Genomic DNA, 13,584 nt, shown 5'->3' with positions numbered 1-13,584 from the left:
ATATACAATATATTGAGTTTTATCTTAATGTCAATGGGAAATCACCAGAGACTTTTAAATTCTTCCTTGGGCTAGTTGAAAAGTGAATGCCTGTTTGGTCCATTTCCATAGATGAGACCACCTACTAGGGCCATGGAAGTATAAAGTTTGTAATATACGTTGTGAGTCTTATCTTTTGTAGGCTAAGACATCATAAGTACATTTATTTTACTTTTTATGTCCTTCCGATGTTTTTTATATTTCTTTATGAACATTTTCCATTTTTACTATATGTCTTCTGCATTGTGGGACATAGAGTTTGTGGAACACATAATTCATTGTTCTATAGCCTGCTGGTAAATGCTGAACAATGGAGCTCTATAAGGATAGTTCTGACATGAAAGTTGGCTGATATGCTGGTTTACTCTAATGAGTAAGATGAAAGTAAAACAACAAAGTCCTAAGTCTTTGTTCTTTCATCAATGACATGAATGATTTCTTTGCTGAATTGGATAATGGATTTCGAACATTAGAAATATATTGCTCAAATTTTTGAGTTATTCAGAATGTAATAGCTGTAGACACAGACATACTTTTAAGTTTAACCACAGTTCAACAGCTAGGGAGAAGGCAAACTTTAAGTTTAATATGTTTTATAGTATAGGATTTGAATGTATTATTTCCTGACTTCTGTGGATAAATTCTCCTATTATTAATATATAGGTACCAATATGTCCTCACTGAACACAAAGTTGGGAAGAGGTACACAGAAGCACAACATTTATATAGTATTTCTACTATAAAGATGGGATTGAAATAACCTCAATAGTGTAGATAATATAAGGGGTGACCACTTACTGACCCCACCTAGAAGCACCCTCACATTAAGAATCTTTGCCATGTGACAGGCAGTCCTGCTCTCTTTTCACACCTGTTACAGGCAAATAAGCAATTTAAAAGAGAACTTATCACTTTGAAGCAGGAACCAAAAATAAAAGATGTAAAGAGAAAGCAGGCTATCTAGAGAAAAGCACATTTATTGCTGAAAGTTAACATCTAAAGACTGTACACCTTGATTCCTTGGCATCAGACGGTGTGCTTGACCCAGAGGGTGACTTGTTTTCGAGGTGGGAGAAGATGGGAGCAAGAAAGCTGCGAGATTAATAGTGGGAAAAATAAATGCAGCGCAAAACAATGTTCTCCCTGTTTTTTAATTTTTAAAAAGCTAAGCCTTTACACGGTTAAAAAAAACCTAGTTATAAACATGTATTGCTTTATTGCTTACATCTTTCCTTGGGGCACATTCTGTTCTTCATCTCCCTGACTTGTTCTCTGGTCTGCAGTTTTGAACAGCAATTCACTGCAGAGATCCCTGGGTTAATTAGTGAAGAAAATCATTGCGGCTTAAGCAAGCTAAGTTTGGATGAGGGCACAGAATTCTAAAAGAAATTGAAACTTACATTTGTGCTTAATTGGCTTTAACCCTTCAGCATATTGTGTAGCAGTACACTGGGTAATAATATATACTGTTGCAATGTGCAGATGCTAAAGTGTAAAATCCTTTAAATGCAAACAGCACTTGTCACTCCATCAACTATTCAAATTGTCAGAGATGTATCAGCCAAACCTAACTACCCTCTGCAGGCAATCTGGAGCCAGCCTGCTGTTTAATAACCAGCATTTAACAAGAAATAACATGTAGATGTAGTGTGTGGTTTAAAACATTGTGTTAAGCGTCATTAAAACCCAGTCTCCTAAGAGCCTTATTAAAAGGGTCCTTTCCTCACCATAATAAAACATTTCTCTGTGACTGTTTCGATCTAGCTGCTAACAATACAAACAAAATGCCTCTTAATTTAGCATCCCACTAGAGGGCCATTGTGGTTGTAGAACTGTAAAGGCAGGAAGGAAAAAACAGCCCTCAACTACCCTTCCCAAATCCCACCTAATCAGCGATGCGGAAGCAGTCAGAGCCTTTGATTTTAGAATTTACTTTTACACGGTTTTTCCTTTCCTTTTATTTATGCATGGTTATTATTTGGAGCTCTGCCTTTGTTCAGGACGGGGAGGAAAGGTTGCTGATGAGTAAGAAGTGGGCCCTGCATCATGGGGCCAGCAATCTGAGTGGTTGGATGGGCTGATACAGCTTTCAAGGCAGTACATACATGAAACTTCTGTAAGAATTTGCATGCTCTTGATTCCACTATTTATTTGAAAAGAAAACGAAAGTTTCTTACCCTACAATCAAGCTGACGTCCCCCCCTCAATCCTGTTATTACAATAGAAAATACATGCATAGTTATTAGTAGATGTATAATTCAAATGTTCTATGACATAAACGTAGAAGATCAATTCTGTTTCAGGAATCTCTCCTGATTTTCTCTGTACAACTACCCCCACTGCTTCACATGTACTTTACCAAAAAATTGACAGGTCACAATAATACTGACAAATCACAATAACAATATGCTAAAATTAGATTTAGGAAAACATTCCATTCTAATAATTTGGTCTACTGAAAAACTCTTCTAACCTGCAGTATTTATTTATTTAAGAAAAAAATAACCTGCAGTATTTAAAGTGACTGAAGTGGAAATATATAGGATTGTAAGTGGCCAGTTGATTGAAATTGACCTTTTTTTTTTCCCTTTGAAATGACAACCAAGTAGGAGAAAATGTTTTATCTCATCTCTAGTTAATCTTACCTCCAAGACCCAGACAAGATGCCAAGCGCAATGCTTTTATTTTCACTCATGCTGTTTATCCAAATGCTGCAGGAAGAAGTATTTGTATCCCAGGTTCTCTAAGGTTCCCTGAAATATACAGTTCCTGGTCTTTGTCACTTAAATATATTGAGGCTCAGGATTATAGTATTTGAAATTGAGTAAAGCATATTAATCACAGTTTTTAATGAATGAAGTATAATTTACCTTTAAACTATATTTGAAAAATTGGAAATATTTAATGTTCCTCAAAAATGTTGTTTTCCCTAGTTAGGATATGTACTTATTTTTATGCAATTTTAGTAACATGATTCATAAATATTTTTCTGAATATAAGTTGACAGACCAGGCAAACCAATGAGATTACTCTTATTGTAGATTTTCTCTAGAAACTCTCAGGTTAAATGATATAAATTTGCCATTGCAGAATCCAAAAATGTTCAACAATTGGCAATTTCATATGATTGAATTGTTTCCTTCTGATAAAAGCGAATTTCAAATCTGCTTTTTAAAATATATTTTTATTGATTTCAGAGAGGAAGGGAGAGAGAGAAATATCAATGATGATAGAGAATCATTGATTGGCTGCCTCCTGCACGCCCCCTACTGGGGATCGAGTCCACAACCAGGGTATGTGCCCTTGACAGAAATCGAACCCAGACTCTTCAGTCCCCAGGCTGATGCTCAATCCACTGAGCCAAACCGGATAGGGCTCAAATCAGTTTTAATATTATTTTCTCTGACTATAAAGATCAAGGTTCAAACAGCCTTTTTAAAAATATTTTATGAAAGAATGACTCTAGCACATATGTATGTCCTTAATACAGTCTTCCTGAAAACTCAGGGAAGAGAACCAATACTAGTACAAGCTTTATCTGTGTGCCAAGCATTTCTTTAAACTGGTTCAATTTAAAAGTGCACACTGATTGTGAAGAAGGAGAAAGGCAGGGGGTTAAATTACTTACTTGTCAGGGTACCATATTAAGAGTGTGTCCAATGACCATTAGAGGAGGATATTATATTCTCATTCTCTACCTACCTTACCTCCAGATAGGAGTACTGTGACTTCACTGTCTTTTCACCTCATTAAAATTCACTTAGGGCTCAATGAAATCTGCCACGTGATTCCTAGGAGGCCCTTTGGGGAGTGAGCTATTAGTAAAGTGCACAATAAATCAGAATGGTAGACTATGAAATCCATTCACACCAGTGTGACATGAGATATCTATACTCAACTATGGTTTGCTTTTGAAATCTCTCCATAGTGTGTTCATATGTGGCATTTTTAATATACCATTTCCTCTTTTCAGATATACTATGTATTTCAGCAATTTAAAGAAATGGCACAATATTTTATTTTATTAGAATGTATGTCATCTGAAGTTAATCCATAAAAAAATAACTTATGGAATTTACAGTTTTAATATAAATTACATCATTATGTTTTAACTCTTACAAATAAAATGTTATATATAGATTATGATAATTTTCCAGAAATGGAGAAGCTGATATTATAACTTGTTATGCTGTCAGGTATTGCTGTGCAATTAAAAAATATATATCCATGCTAAAATGTGAATATTCATTTATTCAAAAGCAATTTTTTGAATGTCTACTTATATGTTATATTAGGCATTGTGGATGCCCAAATGCAAATAGATAGGCCTTGCCTTTAAATTACTTATATAGTGGGTGCACTGGAAAGCAAACCTAAGCACAAGCAAGAAGAGTAAAGGGCATTGAGACCCTAAGAGAAGCACCTGTGTTTAGCCAGAAAATGTTTGGAGACTTGAGGACTGGGAATGTACTAGTATCTTCCAAGCAGAAGAGGCAATGTGAGTAGCAACCATGCAATTATAGAGATTTGAAGGAGGTTGGAATAATTGGGTAAGTTGTGAGGTCTAGATCATTAGAGCAGGGCTGTGCAAAGAGATGTAAATTTCATCCTTCATGAGAATGAGAGGCAATGGAAGATTTTGAGCAGATGAGGAATATGGTGAATTTAATTTTGTGATCAATCTCTCTGATAGCAGTGTAGATAAGTAGATTGAACAGGGGTGAGACTAAGGAGTGAGGTGTGACTCTCATAGCCCAGAAGGGAGATGATAAATGTCCACACCAGTGCACCTGAAGTCTGATGAAGGTAAGAGGATGGATTAAAGTGGTATTTAGGGAATGGAATTGATTGGATTTAATAACTGGTAGAATATAAAATGTAAAGAGGATAGGAAAAAGTATTTAGGGTTATGTCTGGCTGAATCTCACATTTGTTTCAATTATCATTTATATTCTGAAACCACCTAATATATTTCCCCAGCTGATCTGACTAAATTCTCCTTTTTGGTTTCTAATATTTAGTTTAAACTCATCATGACCAATTGCTCTCTTGCTCCCAGAGATGCTCCCCTTTAACTTTACCTTACCTCAACATATAACATCATCATTTATTTATGGCTCAAGCCAGAAAACTGCTTGGAAGGCTTATATCTCATTTTCCTTCACTCCTTGTATCCAATAAATAACCCAGTCCCATTGATTTTCCCTATAAATATTTTCTCAAATCTTACCTCTACTCTTTATTCCCACTGCCACAACTTCCTACCATCACTTTCTGCTAGAAATCTAAGCTACCAAAATTCCTTCCCTATTCTACTGAAATAGATTTTTGTTTCCCCAATATTACCTTTCTTCTCTCTTGCTCTCCAGTTCATATTGAAGCCAAGTGATCTTGCTGAAATTAACTAGGTGTATCCAAAATCCTTAACATTGGCTATTTATTTGACTTTGGTCTCTGCCATTATCTCAAGCCAAATCTCAGACCATTTACTACCTCCTACATACATACAACTTCTCTGACTCAACTATATTGTCCTCTTCTTCTTGCTTCAGCAAATCAATATATTTTTCTATTTTCCTGAAAATTTTCTCTTATCTTTTAACATGAGTAATTCTTACATTTCTCAAGTCAGCTCAGGTATTTTTTCCAGACTAGGGTAAGGACCTAGTAATAAGTTTCCATAATGCTTTAAATCATTTTGCGATTGTATTATTGCATAAATACTCTTCACAAGGAATAATGCAAGAGTATGAAATTGGAGTGTAATGTTTTAGACTTGGAATGGTCATAGGTGAAATGATAAAGTTGAATAGGGAGAACGATAATAAGTAATATTTAAGAGATAAAGGATCTGGGGGTTAATATGTTTATCTGTATCAGACACAAGAAAATTAAATGACTTCAAGATAACAGCAAGCATTGGAATGTTGAACAATATGGTACCCCAGGCATCAATGTCAGTAATGCATGTGAAGGAATTCAATGGGGAGTTGCATATGCTGATTGCAAGGACATTAAGAAAAGAATGATTTTTGAGGACCAGTGTGGTGCAATGACTTGGGCTGCTAGTAGAATGGAGGTGGTTATTGGCCTTGTGGAATTTATTTAATATTTATTTAATATTAATTTATTTAATATTAGGAGATGTGTTCACATCGAGATGGGAAAATAAGCTAGGGGCCTAGATGTATGGACTAATGTGAGGATGAAAGTTATAGAGAGGAAAGATAAAGGATGGTTATACTTGGCGAATGGCAATGAATGAAAGGAGAAACAATTTTTCTTTCAAAGTTTCTGAACAGAATTTAGATTAAAATTATTCTGATGAAAAAACTGACACAGCCTCCATGTGGTTGGAGAGGTAATATGTATATCCTGCTGTTGAATCTCAATTGCATTGGAAGGATAAAAGTTAGACAGGTCTCTATGTCTAACAAGTAGAGAGTAAGACAGGTGGCATGAAATAAGACAGGTGGAGTGAAATAGCACTTGGAGAATGCGTCTGCAAACTGTTGCTTGTGGGCTGAACCTGGCCCTGTGGCTGTTTCTATATGGACCCAGAGCTAAGAATGGTTTTATATTTTCATATGGTTGAAAAATATCAGGAGAAAAATGGCATTCATATGGAATACTTTATAATATGCCATGCATTCTTCTAAATCTTGGCATTTATTAGCTCATTTAATCTTTAGAACAACTCTGTGAGGTTGGTACCATAACTCATTTTTAGGTGAGAGAATTGAAACTTTTAGACATTTAGTAAGTAGTCACAGGTAAGAGAGCCAATGAGTAGTTCAGCTGGAAATGAAACTTAGAGAGTTATAACAGAGAGCCTGTGTTATAACCAACTTTCCTGTATGAAAAGTCACCAACACTGTGAGGGATGTGTAAGTGCAAATAAGAGAGAGGCAAGAAACACATTCTAGTATATTCCCAGCATGAAGTTTCAGGGAAGCAAGGAAAACTTTGTAGGAGATAACACCATGTTTCCACCATGGTGACAGAAAACTCCACTTAGAATTCTAATTAATCAAAATGTTTCCCTCCCCAAGAAGAAATTTTGTTATCTTCATTAGTAGAGTTTATTTACAAAAAAAAAAAAATAATAATAACTCAATTGTTATTATTAGTAGTACTAGAGGCCCGATGCACAAAATTTGTGCACTGGGGCAGGACGGGGGGGGGTGGCTCCTTAGCCCGGCCTGCACCCTCTTGCAGTCCGGGACCCCCCAGGGGATGTCCACCTGCTGGCAATAGTTGGAAATCCCTCTCACAGTCCAAGACCCTTCGCTCCTTACCTCCCACCTGCTTGCTGCTTCTTGCCACTCGGCTCGCTGCTCCTTAGCGCTGCCACGGAGGCAGGAGAGGCTCCCGCCACCACTACTGTGCTCACCAGCCATGAGCCCTATCTTTCTGTGTAGTTGTCTGTGGGCCAACTGCTCTCTTCCTTCTCATTTAGGGCGAGCAGCATGTGAGGGCAGAGTGTACTGTCATGGAATGCGGAGAGTTGCCCAGAGCTGAGGGGAGTGGCTGGGCCCAAGGGATGAGAGGTGGACACAGAGGACACTATCTCACCCAGTTATGGGCCGGGCTGGCCAGCCATCATCTGCCTGACTCCACCAAGGGAGCAGGGTGTCTGCCTCTCCATTCTCCATCCAGGCCTTCCCCAAAGTGAGTTCAGCTCAATCCCTGAATGTAAAAGGGCACGGGGGCGGGGGTTGGGAGGGCTCCACTCCAGTGCCCCCTGATACTGAGCAACAGGACCTGGTCAACAGGATCTGGTCTCAGGACGGTGGCCACAGCTGCAGAACATAATCTGTTTCAAGGAAAGTTGGGAATGCAGACTTTCGTATGAGCCCTATTCCAAAAGGTGGCAGTTTATTCACATTGTGGCAGACACCTTCAAGAATAACATAAGTGGGTAAAGTCAGGGCCAAACTGGGCCATTTCCTCATCCAGTCTCTCTGAGGTGCGTGGACAGAACCAAGTCTCAGCTCTTTGCAGGATACTTTCCGGGTTTTTTGTAAGCCTAAAGGACAGTGATCTGTCTCCATTCTTATTCTTTGAGATTTTTTTCATCGTCAGATAAAAGGATACATACATTGGGGCAATCCTCTCGAGATACAATATTCCAGTTGCACCCATGTGATGACGACAGCACCCCTCAGAGGGAGGGAGCCAACAGATGGGGAGCAGGGAAGTCTGAAAACCAAGGCAAAGGTTCAGAACACGGAAGAAGTCCTTGGTGTTCTGCTGAGAAACTTGGACTCCTTCCTCTGAGGTCACACAACTGTCATACGCCAGACAGTCACTCAGAAATATCTTTGCATTGGCCAACTTATGGAATTCCCCCTTCTCTCTGTTCTCCTAAGCTGGACTCCAGACATTGACTGCGGCATTCTCTTGGTCATTGTTTTTGTGGGTTTTTTTCCCCCCAAAATGTTACAAAGTTCATATGAATATAACATACAAAGATGCAGCCTCCTTTGTAGGAACAAGGGGTGGTTAAGTAAGGCACACGGAGCTGCAGCAAGCACCAGCTGTGGGGAGGGCCAAGGGGGAGAGGAGGTTGGTACGGGGGGTGAGGCCCTAGAGGCATTGCTGGGGAAGTAGGGATCCCCTCGGAGTGCCACGTTCTGAGGCTGAACTAGTTGGTGAAGCTGAGGCAGAGGTGGGTGGCCTTATCAGCCGTCTTTGGTGCTGTTTATCCTTTCCCACCCCAGCTCTGTTGTAAAACCCCAGAGCCCTGGATTCCAAAGGCCCCATCCAGAGCAGAGGCCCTGGAAGGGGGTGAGAGGAAGTGAGTAGGGCACTTTTGAAAGCCAATATGCCTGTGTGCTGAGGGATGGCGGAGACAGTGGAGAGAGGTAAGGGGAAGGGCTCTCATACATACGCTTCTGTGGGGCCACAGGTGAAGGAGGCCAGGGGAGTAGGTAGGGATGGGGCACCATGGCCCCAGCCTCTTAGGCATCCTTGTCTGTCCTCTGCAGTGTACATGGAGGAAAGGGCTGCCTCTGAGGAGGGGCCAGGCCAGGCCAGGTGACCATCTTGAGTTCTGGCTGAGGTGATGGTCCTCATCCTGAGATGCCGTCTAACTGGTGATGGACCCAGGCCTGACTCCCGCCGCCTCCGCCGCCGCCGCCACCACCACCGCCACCACTACTGCCGCCCGCAGGGACCCAGGTGTTCAGTCGTCCATCCTGTCGTGCTGGCCCTAGGCTATTATTAGCATAGATATTTTGAATCTCATCCACTGAAAATTTGTGGAAGTTGATTGCTCTCTCTTATTTTTTAAGTACATTCTTAGTATTCTTGATTTTGTCTTTTGGATCACAAAACCTAACATATTTACTATCTGATTCTTTATAGAAAAATTTTAACAACTTTGACTTAGAGTATTAATCTTTAAGTTAATTCATACCAGATTGAAAATAGGATATATCTGGACTATATAAGATCATGTCTGTCATCATATATGATAAGACCAGTTGAACTTTTTGCATCCTTTCATATTTAGACTTTGATTACCAGCCTTTGATCCATTTTCCTATTGCTCCTAGTTTCTCACTAACCAGAGGAACCAAACTAGACTATCTCCCAATGTGGGGAGTCTGCTTTCTCCATAGGGGTTTTGGCAGTGGAAAGTACATCTGTTCTTGCTGTTTGAGGTTTCTTTGTTAGCTTGTTCCACCCCCACAGCCAATATCAATTGTCCCATGTGCATATACTCATGTCATTTCTGCCAAAATTTACCAGATGTTAGTTATATTACTGAGAAAGGAAGATGGACAAATTCCAAAACCCCAGATCAGTTATCTCCTGCCAATGCTCACCTTAAATGCTAGGGGATACATTATACAGCAAATCTCTGTGTAAATCATCTCACATAGACAATTTGTGTCAATCAAATTTTACCCTGGTATGTTTGCATATAATAAGGAGGTCTAACATAATAGCATTTTTGTTTCCAAAACCAGGATTATAATATTGCATTAGTCTTAGTTCAATTTTCTACATATCTATATATCTAAGAGAAAATGAACTTGATGTTACTGATATAAATGGCAGACACCATCAAATCTAGACCATTAATTCCTATTCCAAAAAGCCATAATGCCAAGGAGAGAAAGTTGTATAGAGCCCATCGTCTTTAAGAAGACCAGTCAAGGGACACAGCCAGCCAGAGGCAAGCTCCCAGGAGAGAATCAAGAGAATACATTTTCTGAAATAGCTCTCCTTTCGTTCCCAAATTGCCCTCCAGGGATCTCCATTCACTGACCCCATAGTCAGAGGGTACCATGTAGAAATCAGGGTAGAAAATGGTGGGGAGTAAATTTGGAGAGACCAATAGAAGATATTTCTCATTATTTCCCTTTCCTTATGCAGTCAATAAATACTCACCTGTATTTATGTACCTGTCATTGCACTAGACCTGGATATAGTGCAGTATACACTCATGGTGTATCCCGGAGCCATTATGGTGGGTAGGTAGTATTATGGAGTGCAATAGTTAGTTCAAGCAGTGCTAATAATTAAGTGTACAAAACAGATGTGGATTAAGTAAACAGTTAGAACCACAAGTAAAGCTTTGCTCTCTTTTGTTCAGGGACTCCTAACAAGCATTCTCTGTTTACCTGTTAGCTCAGTTGCTATAAAGCCACTTGCTCTGCACTATTTTTTGCAGACCTGCCACCTTTGATTCCAGGCTGCTCATGAAAACTTCCACTGGCTCTCGATTTGATTGATAGTTCATCCTGTGATAGTTCATCCTTTCCCACTTTTGTACCAGTTTTATTTCCTGTGAGTCCTAATCTGAATCTGAGTTTGGCCAGAACCCTTGAAATGGAGTGGAAGGGATATTTCAATAAGAAAGTTGGTCTTTTCACTCAGTGATCTTACTGGGCCTCAGAGTAGGTTTGGAGGCATATCCTTTCCCTGCCCATCTTTTATTAAGTCTCAAAGTCCCGTAAGTTTTTACCTCTGCAACACATGTTGAAGGTTCTAGGTCAATGCTATCTGGGCTTAACTAGGAATAGCGTTGCCTATTGCAAACATCCATAAAGGTTTGGCTCTGTGCCAAATTTGCTATCTCTCATGGAATGGGAGTGGTTAATATGTATCTGCTATTCTATTTGTACACATTTACATATATGACAACAATGTGTTATTGTGTATGGTGTGACTAAAAGCCTCATCCTAGTTAGCAGCTACCACACAGAGAACACAACAGATGAATTCGTTTGATTTCAAAAATTATATACATTCTTAATATGAATTATTTGTTTAATTAACACCTTTAGCCTTAACAAGAGGTGGTAGCATATGGAAGCATCTGTTGAGTCTGGCCTCCTGATGTGAAAGGCAAGATTTATGAAATTTAAACATTTGCAAAGATATATGAACACATTCAATGGCTACAATTGGCATAGCTCTCATTTAACCAAATGGTTTTGTGGATAAAAGTGTAAAAAAGATTCACAGTTCATGATAAGATAAGCTCTCATTCTGCATAAACATCGTCTTTAGCTCCAATACATAACAGCTATTTTGGTCACCACAATAAATGCAGTTTGTTAGACATTTGGATTAACCAGAGGAATTAGCATTAATTGGAGAAAGCTTTGGAGAAAAAGTGACTTTGTAAAAGTAGGTAAGAGAACTTAGAGGGGAAGAGAAAGGGCAGAGCTCTGTATATGAGAGTCCAAATTTGATTGTCTCAGTATTGTGATGCCCCTTTTAAGGTACATGTAGGAAAAGAAACAATTCTAATATAGAAAATGTGTAAATCAAAAGGTATGTTTGAGGGAGGTTAGGGTAAATCAACTTAGTGTCCATGATTGGCGCTTCAGTTCAGTTTGAAAGATAAGTAGGAGTCAGTTCTGGGCTCAGAGTGAATGAATGGATTGTAGTAGATAAATAAGTAGTGCGAGAAGTTGACTATAGTCCAGCAGCTTCCGCAATAGTTTATCATAGAGTATTTACGAGGAAAACCAAATATATTATGTCAAGAAATGAATAGGCTCAAAAAATATATGAGTGAGAAAGGTTAAAATAAATGAGTCACTGTTTTAATCCTTTGAAACTGTGAACACTTTACCAGTATTAATAATGGAAAAGGAAAAGGTTTTAAGAACAGAGTTTTGTCATTGGGAATGAGCAAATAATTTCTGTATAGAAATATTAGGTTTTAGATATTGATGTGCAAGTAGAAATATTTTAATGGGCCAAAAAGAAATAAAATAAATACAAAATATGGTGACGTCTCCATCAGTAGAAATATTCAGAAAACTTGATATTATTGGGTGACCAGCAGATGGAACAGATGCTGCAAATTTAGCTTTTCATCTGTTTGACTTTTCCAGGTTTATTGTTAACATAGCCTCCCTTCAAGCATTCCTGGTGTGTGTGTGTGTGTGTGTGTGTGTGTGTGTGTGTGTGCGCGCGCGCGCCTGTGTGCTCACACACACACATATGCTTTTCCTGCTGTCTTGCTGCTCTTTGTTTGGCAGTGCTGAGCATCAGCATTGGAAAACAGGCAACAGCAGGTTGAGTGCTAAATGAAAGTGTAAAAATAGCAGTAGCAGACTCAGTGATGTGGTGAAATGTCTAAGACTAGGGGATTAAGGGAAAAAAAGCAATGGCTCCTTTCCAGTATTTGCTTTAAAAATATGTAATGAAGTAAGATATAATCATTTCCATATAAATAGGGTAAAAAATAACCACAAATCTTAGAAAAATTGCTAGGCCTAGTTAACAACCCCATGACACCTAACCCCCTCCCTCAAAAGTCCTAGTGGGATAATGACAGCTCAGCCTAAAGGAGAAGTAGGCTCAGACATTGCCCATGGGAACATTCTCAGATGAATCATGGTAATTTCTAGGAGCAAGTATAAACAGAGAGAGAAAATGAGTAAATGACAGTTCTCAGATGCTTACAAAAATACATATCTGAAATATCTGTAGGTGAAAATGTTATTTTTTTAAAAAATGGCAATTTTTCCACTCAGGTTTTGCCATAAATACAATTTATTTTATATGTCACACTAAAGGATCACATAGGAGAATGCAGACTTTTTAGAAGTGAAGGGATAAAGAAGAGCTCAGTACATGAAAGTCTGTGCTCTGTAAAAACATGTTGTGGATTCAGGAGAGCCACCTTAACACTGAAGCAGGAATTTTGGGGGAACATAGGCAGCCTTAGGGATTTTTTATAATTGGGGTCCAGGAAAATCATGGGGCTGCAGACTAGGATGTAACTGCACCTGGCTTTTTGTGTTTTGTGGGGGTGGGGGTGGGGGAAGGAGACATGTGTACTACTATTTGTAATACCTTAAACAATAAAATAAAATTAAATAATAAAAAAAGACAAATGTTCTTCACTTGGAAACAGAAAGACCTCCCCATAACACAAAAAGCCAGGTGCAGTTACAGCTTCTTAAGACAAGGGAGCAGCAACAGTTGCATTTACATAAGACAAGGGAACTGGAAGTAGCCAAGAAAGTATATTTACAAAATAAAGAGAAGAAAACCCTTCCTTCAGAAGGA

The sequence above is a fragment of the Eptesicus fuscus genome, chromosome 6, assembly GCF_027574615.1.
Source record: "Eptesicus fuscus isolate TK198812 chromosome 6, DD_ASM_mEF_20220401, whole genome shotgun sequence".
In the NCBI taxonomy this organism is placed as follows: domain Eukaryota; kingdom Metazoa; phylum Chordata; class Mammalia; order Chiroptera; family Vespertilionidae; genus Eptesicus; species Eptesicus fuscus.
The sequence above is the reverse complement of the archived record's forward strand: the minus strand, read 5'-3'. Positions refer to the sequence as shown.